The sequence below is a fragment of the Anopheles coluzzii genome, chromosome 2 (assembly GCF_943734685.1).
Source record: "Anopheles coluzzii chromosome 2, AcolN3, whole genome shotgun sequence".
NCBI lineage: Eukaryota > Metazoa > Arthropoda > Insecta > Diptera > Culicidae > Anopheles > Anopheles coluzzii.
In genome coordinates, this window is record NC_064670.1 from 110,008,928 (window position 1) to 110,023,622 (window position 14,695).

A 14,695-nucleotide genomic window follows, 5' to 3' on the forward strand; every position below is an offset into this window, starting at 1 on the left:
TCGCATAAGGTTCCGTGGCGAAAGAGTAAATTGTAGAGAGAAAAAATAACACACAATCCCAGTACCCTTCTAGATGGAGATCTATTACTCACAAACACACACACACACACACACACACACACACACACACACACACACACACACACACACACACACACACACACACACACACACACACACACACACACACACACACACACACACACACACACACACACACAAACATGCATAAACATATGTGCAAAATTGTTCAACGATCCTGCTTTGGAAGGTTTCTTTTTGCGGATGGGCGGATTGAACGATTGAATGTATTTTGATACGATTAGGTACACTTTGGAAATTAATAAATCACGCCCACCCGCGCCCCATTCGATCGACCTATGGGGCTTGGGGCCCGTCGGGTTGAGCCTATATCGTCTATACCCCATTAGGCAGGTGGGAGGTGATTAAAGTTGAAGGTAACATACCCACACACGTTTTTAGTGCTTGTAAAAGGCGTGTAGGGTGATTGTAACAGCGAAAAAGAAGTAAACCGATATCGATTGTAAGCAAAAAAAAAAAACAGAAAAAGGTACAAAATTGACCTTCATAAAGGTTTACAAGCTTAATGATGAGGATGACACTGCTAGAAACGTGGCAAGGTTAATTTTTCAACAAAAAACCATTTAAGTGTGCTAATGTGCTTACAAATGCCAGAATTCCCATCTATCTTTAATCCCGAAAATGCCATGCGTGAATGAAAAATAAATAAAAGTTCATACATAGATTGTTTAAACAGTTAAGCTCGTAGTCATGCATTAGAAAAGCTGTCCCTTGTCTAGAAAACGGCAGTTTTATTTAAAGAGTTTGATATGTAATTTGATGTAGATAGAATTGAACCGTTCAAAATGATTCATAATAGAAAATTTCATTAATTGGTGTTGGTTGCTCAATTTTAAAGAATTGTAATTTGAGGGAAAGTTGACTAGCTTTCCTTTATAATGAAACTATGCTATACAGTTAGTACGTTTAATATTCTGGGCTCTCTATTACACAATACTGTTACAGAGTTTAATGAAGTGTGTTGGGGTTTTTTTTTTATTAAATATTCCTGTAAGAATACTTTGAGCCCTTTGTACTAGACAAAAAAAACTAACTCGATGAATAACTCATGAGAAAACAGTTTAGATTTTAAGCACAAGCTTTCTCCCCCCCCTCCCAAAACAAAGCCAATCGCTGCAATGTATGCGTTCTTGATTGGTGGCGTCCCGCTTTGCCGGCACCGACCACGAGCGGTTTGCTGTAATGCATAGATCAATGCATTTTCCACAGCTTTTACACCCATTCGTTCACCCCGTCGTTTCGCTACGTTCTCGACCGACCGATACCCACGCATAATGCATTCCGCCCTATGTTGCCGGTGTATTTACCTTTGGTCGCAATCGTTCATACATGCCCGCGGAGAGAGAGAGAGCAAGAGAGGGAGCAAAGAAGAAAAAACCCCTAGCATCCACCATTAGCTGACGATGCACACCCCAAAGCCCGCCAACGCACCGAGGGCGCAGGTATTAAATGTGCAATTAAAATTTATGAAATACTTACCGCCCGAGTGCAGTGCAGTGCTTTCGGGAGTGTGGAACGTGTGGAGTGCATCGATCGTTTCTTGCTGCACGTACGGCATTATTGGGAGCATCGCCGTTACATCGGTGCACATTACTGTACGGTGGAAAATTATGATGTATGTGGCGGGCCGGGCGGGCAAAAAAAAAACGATGCCGCATCGTTTCAAGGGGGCACCGATCCTTTGGGGACGGCGCGAACTAATTGGAACAAATTGGTGGTTCGATTTTAGCGTTCGACCGCATAGTGAAACCCGAGAAGAATGAATACAATTCACACTACTAGCGATGAAGCAATTAATTAGCCAAAAGGGAAGCGCGTGTGTTAAAGTGTGCCGGTGCCATTTGCGCGCAATGTATAGGGTGTGCGCACCTGTGTGCGCACGTTGCTCGGGTCGGAAGTGCTAAAGATGTCGCAAATGTGCGGGCCGGTAGATGTGCACAGGGAAGTATCTAACAAGGTTATTTGGCAACGGGCATTATTTTCACCAGCATAGTTGGGCGTAGTTCATTGAGCCTTTTCGATCGGGTGCGCTTTAGCTAACTCTGCAAAGTGGTTGAAATGTTGCATGAGGGTATAGGGAAGCTTAAATACTTCAATGAACTTCCGTTTGATGAAGGTTGTAGTCTGAATTGTGTAAGACATTGTTTTAGCGAGCTGAATTTTAATTAATTTCAATATGCAGGATTGAGCTGAACTGAGACCTCATTGGAGGTAAGTTGATAGTGGAGTTGCTTTCGTAAAATCTTGTAAAAGCTTTACGATTGGTTAGTAAGAATTTATTTCCCTATAGAAACACATGATTATTTTCGTTCAAACTGGATTGTAATGGGATTTTACAGTCGTTTGTATCTGAGACGTCAATTTTCGACAGTGTGTCATAATTTTCGCCACCAAGGCATCAATTTTTGGACTGCAAGTCAAATATCAAATGTTTTGTGCATAATTTAACCTTCTGTATGCAATGATTGGGCTGGTCTAGTGGTACAGTCGTCAACTCGTACGACTTAATAACATGCCCGTCATGGGTTCAAGCCCCAAATGGACCGTGCCGCCATACGTAGGACTGACTATTCTACTATGGGTAATCAATAAGTCACTGAAAGCCAAGCCCACTTCTCACTAGTGGGTACAGGCAGGCCTTGACCGACAACGGTTGTTGTGCCAAAGAAGAAGAAGTATGCAACTGTGTACTTCAAACTGTTCAATTTATGTTAAGTAATTAACAATTTAATTGAATTTAAAGATTATTTAACAATTTAGGCGAAATTAAGATAAATTTTTGGATGTTTTAATAGAGCGAAAAAAGTTGGCTTGTATTTTCAGGTGTATACAATGTTTCAAATATTTATTTAGTTTCATTAGTTGTTTTTTTTTCAATTAACTTATACGGGTTTTGTAGTGTTTTGTAATGTAAAATCACAGTTGTCATACATTATCTAAAGTAAAACAATACCTAGAAAAAGGTATCATAATTCCAACAATAGTCAAAATCTTTTGACTTACTGACAGGAATAGGTAGGTTAAAGTCAAAAACTGATGCGCATTGCCAACAATTAATGACTTAGAACCAAAATTTATCAGCAACGACTGGTAAAAAAATGCCCATTTATGCCGTTTTTTTAACAAAATTCTTATGAAAATCTATGCCTATTTGGGCTTGTAGGAGTAAGTCCCTAAACCATTTGATAGCTGAAAGATGTGGCTAAAAACTCGTGAATATTTTTATTGAAATTTTCCCCCCAAAAAGTACTCAATTCCATAGCTCAATGAACCTGTTTTTGCACTTCTCACTGCTTAGTGAGTGAGAATGAGTGAGCTCATTAATTATAGTTGTATTGTACAGTTGCATAAATCCATCTCTATCATCGCTCTAAAGCAGCCAAATATAATATCACAAAGTTGGAGTGCAAAAAAATCAGAACTAGAATTTTGAACCCAACGAAAGTGTCACTCTCGTGCCTCGGTCACAGACAAAAAAAATGGCAACAAAACTTGGAGAAAGACCGAAAACTCGGCGGTCATTACCTTTGAAAAAATGATTTAATATCCGACGCACACAGCACCGGGCTTGGTTCCCAGGCACAGCCGCTCCGTGCACGATGTTCGGTGTATCAAGAGACAGATAGCTCACAAAAACCCCCAAAACTGCTGCCAACTGTCGGGCAGCACGAGTAACCATTCCGAGCGCGTTGCTTGAACCGCAGACACACACTCACACACACATTCGGGCACATACTTCCTGCGTCTCGCCACGCTGTAATAATCATGTTCTGGCATAAATTAAGCACAACCAACCGGCAAGAAGCGTGCAAGGAAGAGAAGGAGATGGGAAAAAACATTCATAAACAGTGCGCCGCCGCTCCGCGCAACCATGTTGCGCATTGACGGGTTCCGTGCGCATGGAAGAAAAAGGGGGTGAATTGAAGGTTGTCGGATGTGAGACGGGAAAAGAAGGAAAGAAGGTCCATCACAGCCGAAAGAGAAAGATCTTCCAGATCACCAACACCAGGGGGGGCTTTCTTTCCCACTTTATGGTCAGTTTACGTTCGTCACGCGTCAGCTGGAAGAAGAATGGCCGAGCATCGCGCATTGCTGGCCGTGTGCAGTGTGGCCGCCGCCGACGACTCGACGAGATCGGAACGGAGAGCTTTTGAGCGTGAGCTTTCGGGTGGCTTTGGGGCTCATGTTGACACGCCGATGTCACCTCTTTTTTTCCCCTACACAAGCCGTTTCGCTCTCTCGCGGCCTGTTCCATTTGCGAAATGCAGTTCCAGCTGCAGACTTGTTTGACTTGTTCAGCGTACGCCGCATCCACTTGAGAGGCTTCTAACCTTTCCCCTTTTATTGCCAGCGTGTTCCTTGTGCCCGAGCTGCCAGAAGCCGGGCTGGCGAGCGGCCAACCGAGCTCACAAGGTTTTGTGGCACCACACGTTAGCACCGTTTTCTGTTTCACCATTTTGCCTATGTTTGGAAGGTTGTCGCCGTGCGAAAAACCGGTGCGTCATCGCACCGGGTTCCGTGGGAGCAGGAAAGTAACACAGGCGCGTTAGTTTGGACCATCGACCAAACTGGTGCATCGATTGTTAGCCGCGCATGCACGATGGATTGTTTAAATTTGGATCAGTTCCTCGCAAGCTACCTTTAAGCCGTTCGTTTTAGGATGAGATCATGAGAGCGGCTTCTGCCCCGGCTACGGTTCCGAAGTGATGATTTAACGAACAGCGCTTTATCTCTCGCGACGGCTTTGGTGGGGTTGCCTTCGAGCAAACCGAAACCTTAAAAGGACGCCCCAAGAAGGATGGTGAGGAAAGGTCATGATTGAATTAGGAGATTGGTGCGATTTGCATACGCTGCACTGCGCAGCGCAGTGATGGCAGATGGTGATACATTTAAGGAAGTAGTTGTTGCTGTTTGAAAGTGTGTTTTTTTTATTGAATTAGTGCGGTCGTGAACAACATTACGAATATGGAATATTGATCGATAGCTATATTTTTACCTTCTTTACTTTGTTCTCATTTATTTTCATTAACTTATCTTGAAGCAATTTTTGTTTGTAATCTTTTAAGTCATTTGTTGTATCGGTTCCATATGATCAGTGGAGAATGTAACAAATCTTTTTTTATATTTGATGTATTTTAAAGTTTGTTACTTTAATATGTTAAATGTTATATTTTGTATTTTTTTATGTTATGTACTAATATATTCATTGTTACGTCGTAATTTGAATTCCAATGTCTTTGTTTATATAATTCATTTATGATTTTTATTCAAATTGATCAAATGGATAAATACTGGAGAAGTAAAAAAAAACAATGAAATGTAAAGCACATCAAATCGTTCATTAACACTTAATAAAGACCACAAAATAGTACAGAGTTTGTTCTGAATATAAAAACATATAACTTGTTATGGGAAGCAAAAGAGAAAACTAAAATATATAAATAATAATAAAACACATATAAAAGCAAAAGGAGACAATATCAAACAAATAAATAATAATAAAAACAAACAAATTCATAATGAAAAGTACAGAAAGGACATTGATAAGCATAAAACAGGATAGAACAGGATAATAGTTAATAATTTGCATGATAAAATGCAAACGTGTTGTGAAAAACTTACACGTTTACAATAAATTCAAAGCAATTTTGATGTTGTTTGTTCATTCATCTAAGTCGTTTGTATTTCCTCAATATTCAATCGATCTTCACAACCACCCTGTGCGTATGTAGCCAGCTGCACCCCATCACGATGCCAGGGGTAACCGCTTCGGCTGGTTCCGAGGCTCGTTGCGTTTTTTTTCTTTCTCGCTTCTCAATTCTCACTCCCCAACACAAGCCCCCCTCCCCGCCCGATTGCCGTTGCAAAAAGCCTACACGAAGCCCGATCGACAACCCCTTTCTCGGTCGCGTGAGCGTGCCGGAGATCGTGCGAGAGCACAAATCCCCCGAAACCGAGCTTCGAAGCTTTCACGCTCGCGAGCTGCATCGTTCTCCGCGCGTTGCTGGGCGCCGAAGACCCGTGGGCCAGCACGAATCGCCCGCATTCGAAAGATGGCCGTCAGTCCGTTCGGTACGCGTCGCTAAAGTGTGTTGCGCTTGCGCGTGCAGCCTTTCTCGCCCACTGTTGGGTGTTTTGTGTGTGTGTGTGTGTGGTTTTTTTTGTTTGTTAGATGCTTTTTTATGTCAAGTGAGAGCAACGGAAAAAAGTGCTGTTGTGTAGTGTTTGCGTGTGTGTGTGTACACCCGTTTGCATACGGTGGGCTGCGCATTGAAAAGAGGTAGTTGATCGTTCCAGTTTCATCGACAGTTTAAAGACGAAGAATACAAACTGTCGTGTTTTATTGTTACTGTTCGCGAGTGTATTGAATGTGCTATTTTTATTGTCGTCAGTGTGTTTGAACAGTGTTTGGGCTGCTAAAAGCCTGCGAAACGTTACCTTCTCCCAAGATGACCAAACGTCAACGTGCTTGGGTGTCTATTCATGATGGAAAGGTGATCATTTTCGATTCGGCACACTGTCAGAGTGTGCACAGACAGACCCCGTTCATTAGCGCCACCGATTAGCGACTAGCCGTGACCGTACGGGCGAACGGTTTTCTGTTTGTTTTCGCCCCCCCCCCCCCCCCCCCCCCCCTGTGTGTCACCTGATCACGGTGGAGCACAGGGGTGAAGAAGATGGAGCCAGCACATCATGGCGAAAGAAAGATGCACCTGGCCTGTGGGGAGGGACGTGATTCTTGGGCCTCCTTTCTCTATCGATACCCCAAGTGCCCAATCAGTGCTGGCGAGAGTAACCCTCTCGCTACGGTGGTGTGCAAGACAGCTTTCAATTCTGGCAAGAGTAAAACTCTACCCGGCGCAACGGCACGGTTGGTTGTTTGCCGTTCTCGGTCACGATTCGGTTGGCTTTGACCGAAGAATTGATAATAATTGGTTCGCGATCGTGCGATTGTGGCGCAGCTGTAACGGGAGTTTTATTATTATTTTTTTGTTTGCTCGGGACGTGGAAAACGTGAGCAAAGGGACGAAGATGGAGTGTCGCCTCTAGACGGGGCGCTCTAGTTTACAGCTCTTAAGCTTGTTAGATGCGGTGATCGTGGTGAGAGGCTTTAGAAGCTTAGAAGCTTTAGCAAGAAACTTGAAGTTGTTTAGTGAGCTGTTGAGGTTTTAATTTGTGTTTCTTTTAGTGAGTGTGTGTCAAGCATTGAGTTACCTTTACTCTTTGATTGGATCAAGTGTTCAAAAATACATGTTAAAGTGTGTTATGCTACAGAATGTTTGTAACAAAAAAACATAAAGCTTCGTGTTGATATTATTAAAAATGGCTTAAGAGTTTTTAAACATTTTCAAAAGTATTTCCCAACTCAAAACGGTGCACGGTACGATACGATAAGTGCTGCCTCTACGTTTCCTCCATTGCGCTGCAGTTTGGCGTTGATTAGCGTACATCACCAACCCGTTCGCCTGCTTGCCGTCCTTTAGCTTGCGTTTGCACTTGCGCACAGCAAAAGGTGCGTGTTTGTGCGCAAGTCTGTACGCGCGTTTCTGCCATGTTTTTCGTAGTGAACGAAGTGAAGTGAAAGCGTTTTTGCGCTTTTGGGGTGACTTCAGCAAGAAGATTGGAACCGTTTTTTTTATACACTGTTGTTTTTGGTCAGGAACGCGCGCGCGCGCGGAAAGAAAGCCAACCCACAAGTCCCCGTACTCGGCAGCTCGAAAGAAATGTTATGGGATAGGCGGCGAAACGGCGAAAGTTGCGTAAAATTGCGCGTGTGTGTATGTTCGCTATTTGGGTTTCGTTCTTTCGCTGTCCATCTGGTCGATGTGTAGTGGGAACAGTGGGGTGAAAAAAGAAGAGAAAACGCATCTCACCCTAACGGCATCTTGGCCACCCGACGAACCTGACGAACGAATGCAAAAGACGCTCGAATTTGCTGTGCTTGTGCGTGTGAATGTGTACAAAATAATAAATAAATGTTTTTTTGTTGTTTTGTTGCAGATAATACAAAGTGCTGATAAAGTAGAGGTGTAAGCAAAACAGGGAAAACACAAGAAAAACGGGCGAAAAAAAGTGAAACATACGAAAATCGACACGATCCATTAGATTCACGTGTGGTTAGTGATTTTTTTGTTGTTGGTTTATTTGTGGTTGTTGTTTCGATTATTTCCGAATTCAAGTTCGCAGTGTGTCTGATGTGCGTTTGATTCAGTCTGTGTGTATGTGTGTGTGTGTAAGTGTGCTTATTATTATGTTTATGATCGTGCGCTAAAACAAAAGGTGCAGAAAACGAAGGAAAATTAATCAAAAGTACAGTGAAGCGTGTGTGAGTGAATCGATTTTCTCCATCCGTAGCAAGCGAAAAATTAAGGCGATAACACACACACATTGGTGTGATTGTTGTTTGCGAGCAATAAAAAGCGTGAGCTAATAGTAAAGTGATATATTTGCCTTAACCTGCCTATAATTAAGCCGGTGGGGTGTTGGTGATTCATGGAAAGTGAGTGAGCGCAGAGTGTACAGTTTTGTTTTTCCCGTTTGGTGTGTAAGACAGTGGAAACTGCATTCAACTTTTCCATTTCCCCAGTTTTGAGTGAGTGAAACAGTTTCGCTTGATTTGTGTTTTCTTTGTGTGGTAGCGGTAAAGTTTGGTTAGCTTTTTTTCCTTATAAACACACATCATCCACATAAAGTGTTTATAAACATCTTTAAGCTGCTTGCTCTTTGGACGGCGTTAGTGACGTGTCTAGAGTGGAAAACGGTTCAACCAAGAACTTGCTAACGCAAGAACCGGTCTTTGCTGTTAAAAAGGGGAGAGGAAGCTTTCTGAGGTACGATCGCGACTCTCGCGACCGGAAGTATCGAAGTCGGTCGTCGTCGCTTCGGCAGAGGTGTAAAGACCAGAAGACAATCAAGCAGGTGTTGGAAAGAGAGGAAGAGAGAAGAGACTACACAGCTCATCGCTAAAAGCAGTTTCTTCGGAAGCGTTAAAAGAAGAAGGTAAGTAAAGAGGCATTTGTGGATGCAATGCAGTGATATATTTTCACGCTTACAGCTTGAGAAATATTATATGAAGTTTAGATTTAATTTAAAAAATGCATGAAAACATGTACAGCACATTAGCGAATATGAAAGATACTAAATAGTGGATTTAGGAACTTTGCTCTGCTCGGAATCATCAAAGGACGTGGTTCAACAGACTTCAAGAAGTCATCAGTAACACGCATATCAGCAATCGATGACGCATGACAGACATCGGATATCTGAGTGATCTTACTCTATCGAACGTTGGATCCAACGTCTTCAGAATGGAGATGAACAGTCTTCAGAATGAGGTGACGGCCTTTTACCCAGGGCCTATCTTCTTGATCTTCACAATGCTATAGCTACAATAAACCAACATCTCAGACCAGGTCATCCAAAGGGAATGATGAAGCAGTTTTATTGGCCTAGTTTAGAGCAAATCCGTGAAGAGTTGCTCCACAAGTCTGCGGAGTGTGGTGTTCGGGTAGAGCATATTTGGCAAAATTTAGATTAGATCATTCTTCCGATTTCTTGACTAACCAGAGCCACAAGTCAGTAGCCGCTATATCATCTGTTACGACAATTTCATGCATCAGAAGCTTGTTTGTTTCTGAATTTCTTTGTCACAGTCTCGATTAGAGGATTACTTTTTATCCAATGCTCAAAATGTAGGAGTCATGCACGTTGCTCAAATCCTCGCTCAAGCCAAATATATTCCCCAGAAGCTCTTGTTAGCGTGCTGGAAATCGATATCAGATCAAACCGATTGTTTTACCCTTCAAAACTGCTTAACTCGATTTAACTCATGGTGTAAATCAAATTGTATGCGTCTCAACATATCTAAATGCTCTGTTATATCCTACACTAGAAAAAGAACCCCCATTGTTTACGATTATAAAATTGATCAGTGCCGCGTAAAAATGTGATTCGCGATTTAGGCGTCCATTTAGATAGCAGACTTACGTTACAGAACCACTATGAAGCAATACTTTCAAAAGCCTTCCGTTTGTTAGGATTCATTTTGCGTGTTGCGAAAGACTTCAAAGATCCATTCAGTATAAAAGCTCTGTATTGTGCAATTGTCCGTCCTACCTTAGAATTCGCTAGTATTATTTGGACTCCGACACAGCAATATTTAATAGATAGGCTAGAATCGGTTCAACGTAAGCTCACTCGTTCATTGTTTTACCGTCTCCCATGGTCTCGTAATTCTGTTTGTCCCTCTTACCGTACAAGGTGCCTGCTATTTGGACTAGAACCTCTGCAACATAGAAGAAAGACGGCACAGTGCTTATTTATACACAAACTTGTTACCGGATCTTTAGACGCCCCGTCAATTCTGAGTAAATTGAACTTTCAGGCCCCCAGTAGAATGTTAAGAACCAGGACATTATTTAACATAGAATTCAGATCGACTAATTTTGGATCAAACGATCCTTTATTAAAAATGTTAAGTGCTTATAACTCGCTAGGAAACAATGTCGACTTGAACTCAAACTTAAACAATTTACGGACCTTTTTACATAGCTTAATATGACGCTTCCACAGTTTATGTTGTTTTCTTTATTTTTATTTGGTTGATTGACAGTTAAACTTGTTATGTTTTTTGATGCGTTTTTGTTAGCACTGTTCTTTAGCATTAACTATAGAAATAAGTATGTTATGTAAGCTTATGCCAGCTGGATAACTTTCGGAATAAATAATAATAATAATAATAATAATAATAATAAAAAGAAGTCTGAGAGAAGGATGTTTGCGTGAAACAGTTTACCTTGACCTGATTGTGGTACAGCGCACTCACCAGCGGCTTTACATTTAATTGACATCCGTCGACCCATTTTGCAACGTCTTTATCCTCAAACGTGGCGTCGTGCCAGAGGCGTCTGGATGAAGGAAATGAGATGTACAGATATTCAGTTCAGCAGTTAAAGTGCATGAAAACAAAAAGAAAAAACAATTGAGGATCCCCACAAAAATTTTTGGAAAGGAGTAGAAATGAATTTAACAGCAATTAAAGGTCCTGTGGACTTTCCATTAAACATCCCACAATAATTACATGTTGTAGCTAAAAATAATGTATTTTTTTATTTCTACTAAGCTCAATACTTACACGCATGTGCGTGCGATTGAAGTTTCAAGCCACTCACGTTCCTATCCTCCACCCCACTGCCAGAACGCCGCTGCCTAATTAGTAATCATAAAATTTTACGTTTTACAACACCACCACCATCGCTTTGTCGTCGTGGTCGTTCTTCTGCATACCATCGTTTTTTGTTTCAAACCATCCCGAATGCAGATTATTATGCTTAACATGATGATTTTTACTCCCAACAGCCCACCCCACGCTACCACTCCACACGCGTAAAGCACTCTCTTCAAATCGAATTTCGCCCTGCGGCTATTGTGGCCACTGATGTTGCTGTTGCTGCTGCTGCTGCTGGTAGTTTTTTTTCTTGCTTTTGTCTCTTGTGCAGGCGGGCTATGATTTTTATGCTCTCCGGTTGGATGGACATCGTGCGGGGGGAAGATTTCACCACCACCACCACCACGAGTGCAATTATGCTTTTATTTGCGTCCGAACATCGCCGCACCGCCTCCGGCCCCGAGGAGGGTCTTATCACTTTAATGAGCTTTCGGGCGGGCGAATCCTTCCCCCGGCACTCTTCATACTGAGTGCGTTCTTAAGCGGCTTGTGGGAAAGTGTGGACCAGAGTGTGTGAGAGAGAGAGGGAGAAGGACCGAGTTCATTCAACCATTCTGGGTTCGGAAAGAATTTCAATGAATTGTTCGTTCACCGCGTTGGTTAGTGGCGCGATGGCTGAACCCCGCAGGGGCTTAAATCCTCTTTGCGGTGTGGTGATGGTGGTGTGCCCATCGAAGCGACACCGCACGGTTTCGGACCTGCTCTCCATGCGCTCAAGTGTGCGAAAGGCACTGCCCCACTGCCTATAATTTTCCACCTCGCCAGGTTTGCAATCCTCGCAGTCGTTCCTCCCCGGGTTCGTGAAGAGGGTGCCGAGTTTTTTTTGGAACCGTTTTGTTTTGCACCTAAGAGTTGCGACTGTCGATTTAATCGCAATTATTCTTTGCACCTGCAATGGGCTCGATGGTGCTTGGGGAGAGCTTTTCTCTCTAGATGGTCGCTACTTGAAAGCTTGGCGGTAGTGTTGGTGGGAAAAGACGTATTTTTCGTTGATTGAACAGCTGTGGAAAGCTGTTCTGATTGGTTGAAGAGTTTTAAATCGAAAATACAGTCCGGATTAAATCGCGTTCAGTCGTCGTTTGAGATCTAGCTCGAAACTGTGCTTCAACCGTGCTGAACCGTTCCCCGCTCAAAGATGCTTCCCCCTTGAGGGATTCGTCACGAAAACGGGCGTACCTTTCGCGTTTTGGCTCGGAAAATGTGTTGCGCGCTTCCAGTGGCTGATTTTTTCCCTTCTGCACACGGTAGCGTGTCCCTCGCGACCGTGCACGGCTGCAAGCTTATTTTCGTTTACTGGCAACAAAATTGCATTCGTTTCGTTGCACCGTGTGTGTGCCGTTTCGGGGGGGAGGGGGGGGGCTTTGTACGGTAAGGGATTTGATGCGGGGGGTAACATAAAAATACCGTTTCGTTTTGTTACAAAATTCCCCGAGAACGTGCCTGATGCTCGTTTGCAACCGCGCTGATGCATCGTACTCGTGACAATGTTTTTGTGTTCGTTTCGTGCATGCTCCGGGGGGGTTTTTTTGTATGTTTGTGTGCTGTTACCCTACCTGGTTTCCTAGAGTTTCCAGTGGCTGTCCCTCGAAACCCATAACGGGGAAATGCATGACCAGTAACTAACAATCTAGTGCAGTATCTTGGGCACCTGGGGGAGTTGGGAAAGGAGCTGACCTCATCATAGGGGAACGGGGTAGAATATTGGCGCTAGTTCATTCGCCGAACTGGGCAGAAAGCCAGAATAATGGAGTGCATCCACTTTTCACCCGATCGATGATGGTCGAACCAAACAACCCCCTAGGAGCGAAAATCGGGAGCACATTGGGTTGTTTTTTCCGTTTTTTGTGACCGGTGGGAGTTAGATGTATGATTCAATGTGTTTGAAAATCGGTTATGATGTGATTTAAAAGTTTAATGGAAACTGGTGCTGATGCAAACCCCGACACTTAGGAACAAGAGTGAAAAATTGAATAGCTAGCTTGGTTCTTTTTGAGTAAATATTGTTTCACTTGTTGGTCTACATACTTGTAAACGAGGAATTCGATTTGGAACTAGTGTGGGATATGTTTTTTTCCTTTTTTACTTTCAACATTGGTTCATTGGTTTAGTTTGTTTAAAAAAAAAGTTCTCTTGGTTCTTATGTTTTTTTTTCATTTGTTCTTCCACTTTTTCCCCTCAATGCTCATTACTGTTGTATTTTTGTCTGTCTACTTTCTGTTTTTCTATTATTTGAGTTTTTACTTTTTATTGTTTTAAATAGGTCTTTGAGCTTTTAAAATGTAATCTTTTTTACTTTAGTGTTCTTATTGTTCTTCTTCCATTCCATTGCTATTTTAGTTATATATGCTGTTCTTATTATATTGTATTTTTATATTCTACCTATTTCATCATTAATTTGGCTTTTATTGCTTCCTTATACTACTTATTGGCTACTTGTGTTAAATAACTTTATAAAATGCCTTGATAATGATTGTATTATAATTCTGACCTTTAACTGTATTTTTTATGTTCAATTACACGTTTATTAATCCAATTATGTCATGATGTTAAATTTAAATCGGTTTTGTTTGATTGGTAATAGATTTTGTATTTTATTATTAGTATTTATTATAATTGTTTGTGCTGGTACTAATTTATTTCTCTTATTCCATTTTTTGCTCAATGTAGTATAGTTTTTTAAACATTTTCATTTCATTACCCATTTGAAAGACGTATTAAACACTGTTGTTAAAAACCTTCATAGTAGAAGTATTCACTTCCAAGCGACAAAAACCAATCTTAAAACTTATCGTCCAGGTAAAGTAATGACGTAGTTTGTAATACTTTTCTTCACCGGTGCAAAACCCAATCTGCACCAGTGAGCCGGAACCGCTGCGCCCAACCACTCCGTACCTTCTCGTGCTCCCCCGCCAAAGTGTTCGGGCGTCCGCAATAAAGTACATTTAATTGAAAGTCATATTTCCTAAAGCGGTTAACTGGTTGACTTGGGGCCCGAGGCTGGCCGCCCACCACGCAGTGTGTGGTGGTCTTCCTTCTCCCCCCGTGCCCTACCATACGTGTGCTAGCGTGTTCCCTTGTGCGTGTGTTGTACAAAAATGTATTTTTCTGGATTTTTTCGCCAACCGTAAAGCCGTTTTCGACTACGCGAAACGCTACCACCGTTTGCCTCCCAGTTGCTTCGACGCGAGAAAGCGAAAAGCTAAGTGTCAGAGCAAGAAATTGCAGCGTGAGCGTAAAAAAAAAGGCGCACAACGGCGCAGGAAAGCAGTGCATGTGTGCCGTGAAAGGGTAAAAGAGAAAAGAACCAGACCAGGAAAGGGGGGCAACTTGTCCACTCTATTTCTGTTGCGCCCTGGCTAGCCAGCC

General features: G+C 42.4%; 1 long non-coding RNA gene across 1 annotated transcript in view; it reads left to right on the forward strand.

Moving 5' to 3' along the window:
* Positions 1 to 6,305: 6,305 nt before the first annotated feature.
* LOC125906589 (uncharacterized) overlaps positions 6,306 to 14,695 on the forward strand; it is a 60,101-nt gene continuing 51,711 nt past the window's right edge. Inside the window, exons 1-2 of the long non-coding RNA XR_007451948.1 lie at positions 6,306 to 6,360; positions 8,104 to 9,102. This is a non-coding gene — a long non-coding RNA (uncharacterized LOC125906589). The remainder of the gene's footprint in view (positions 6,361 to 8,103; positions 9,103 to 14,695) is intronic.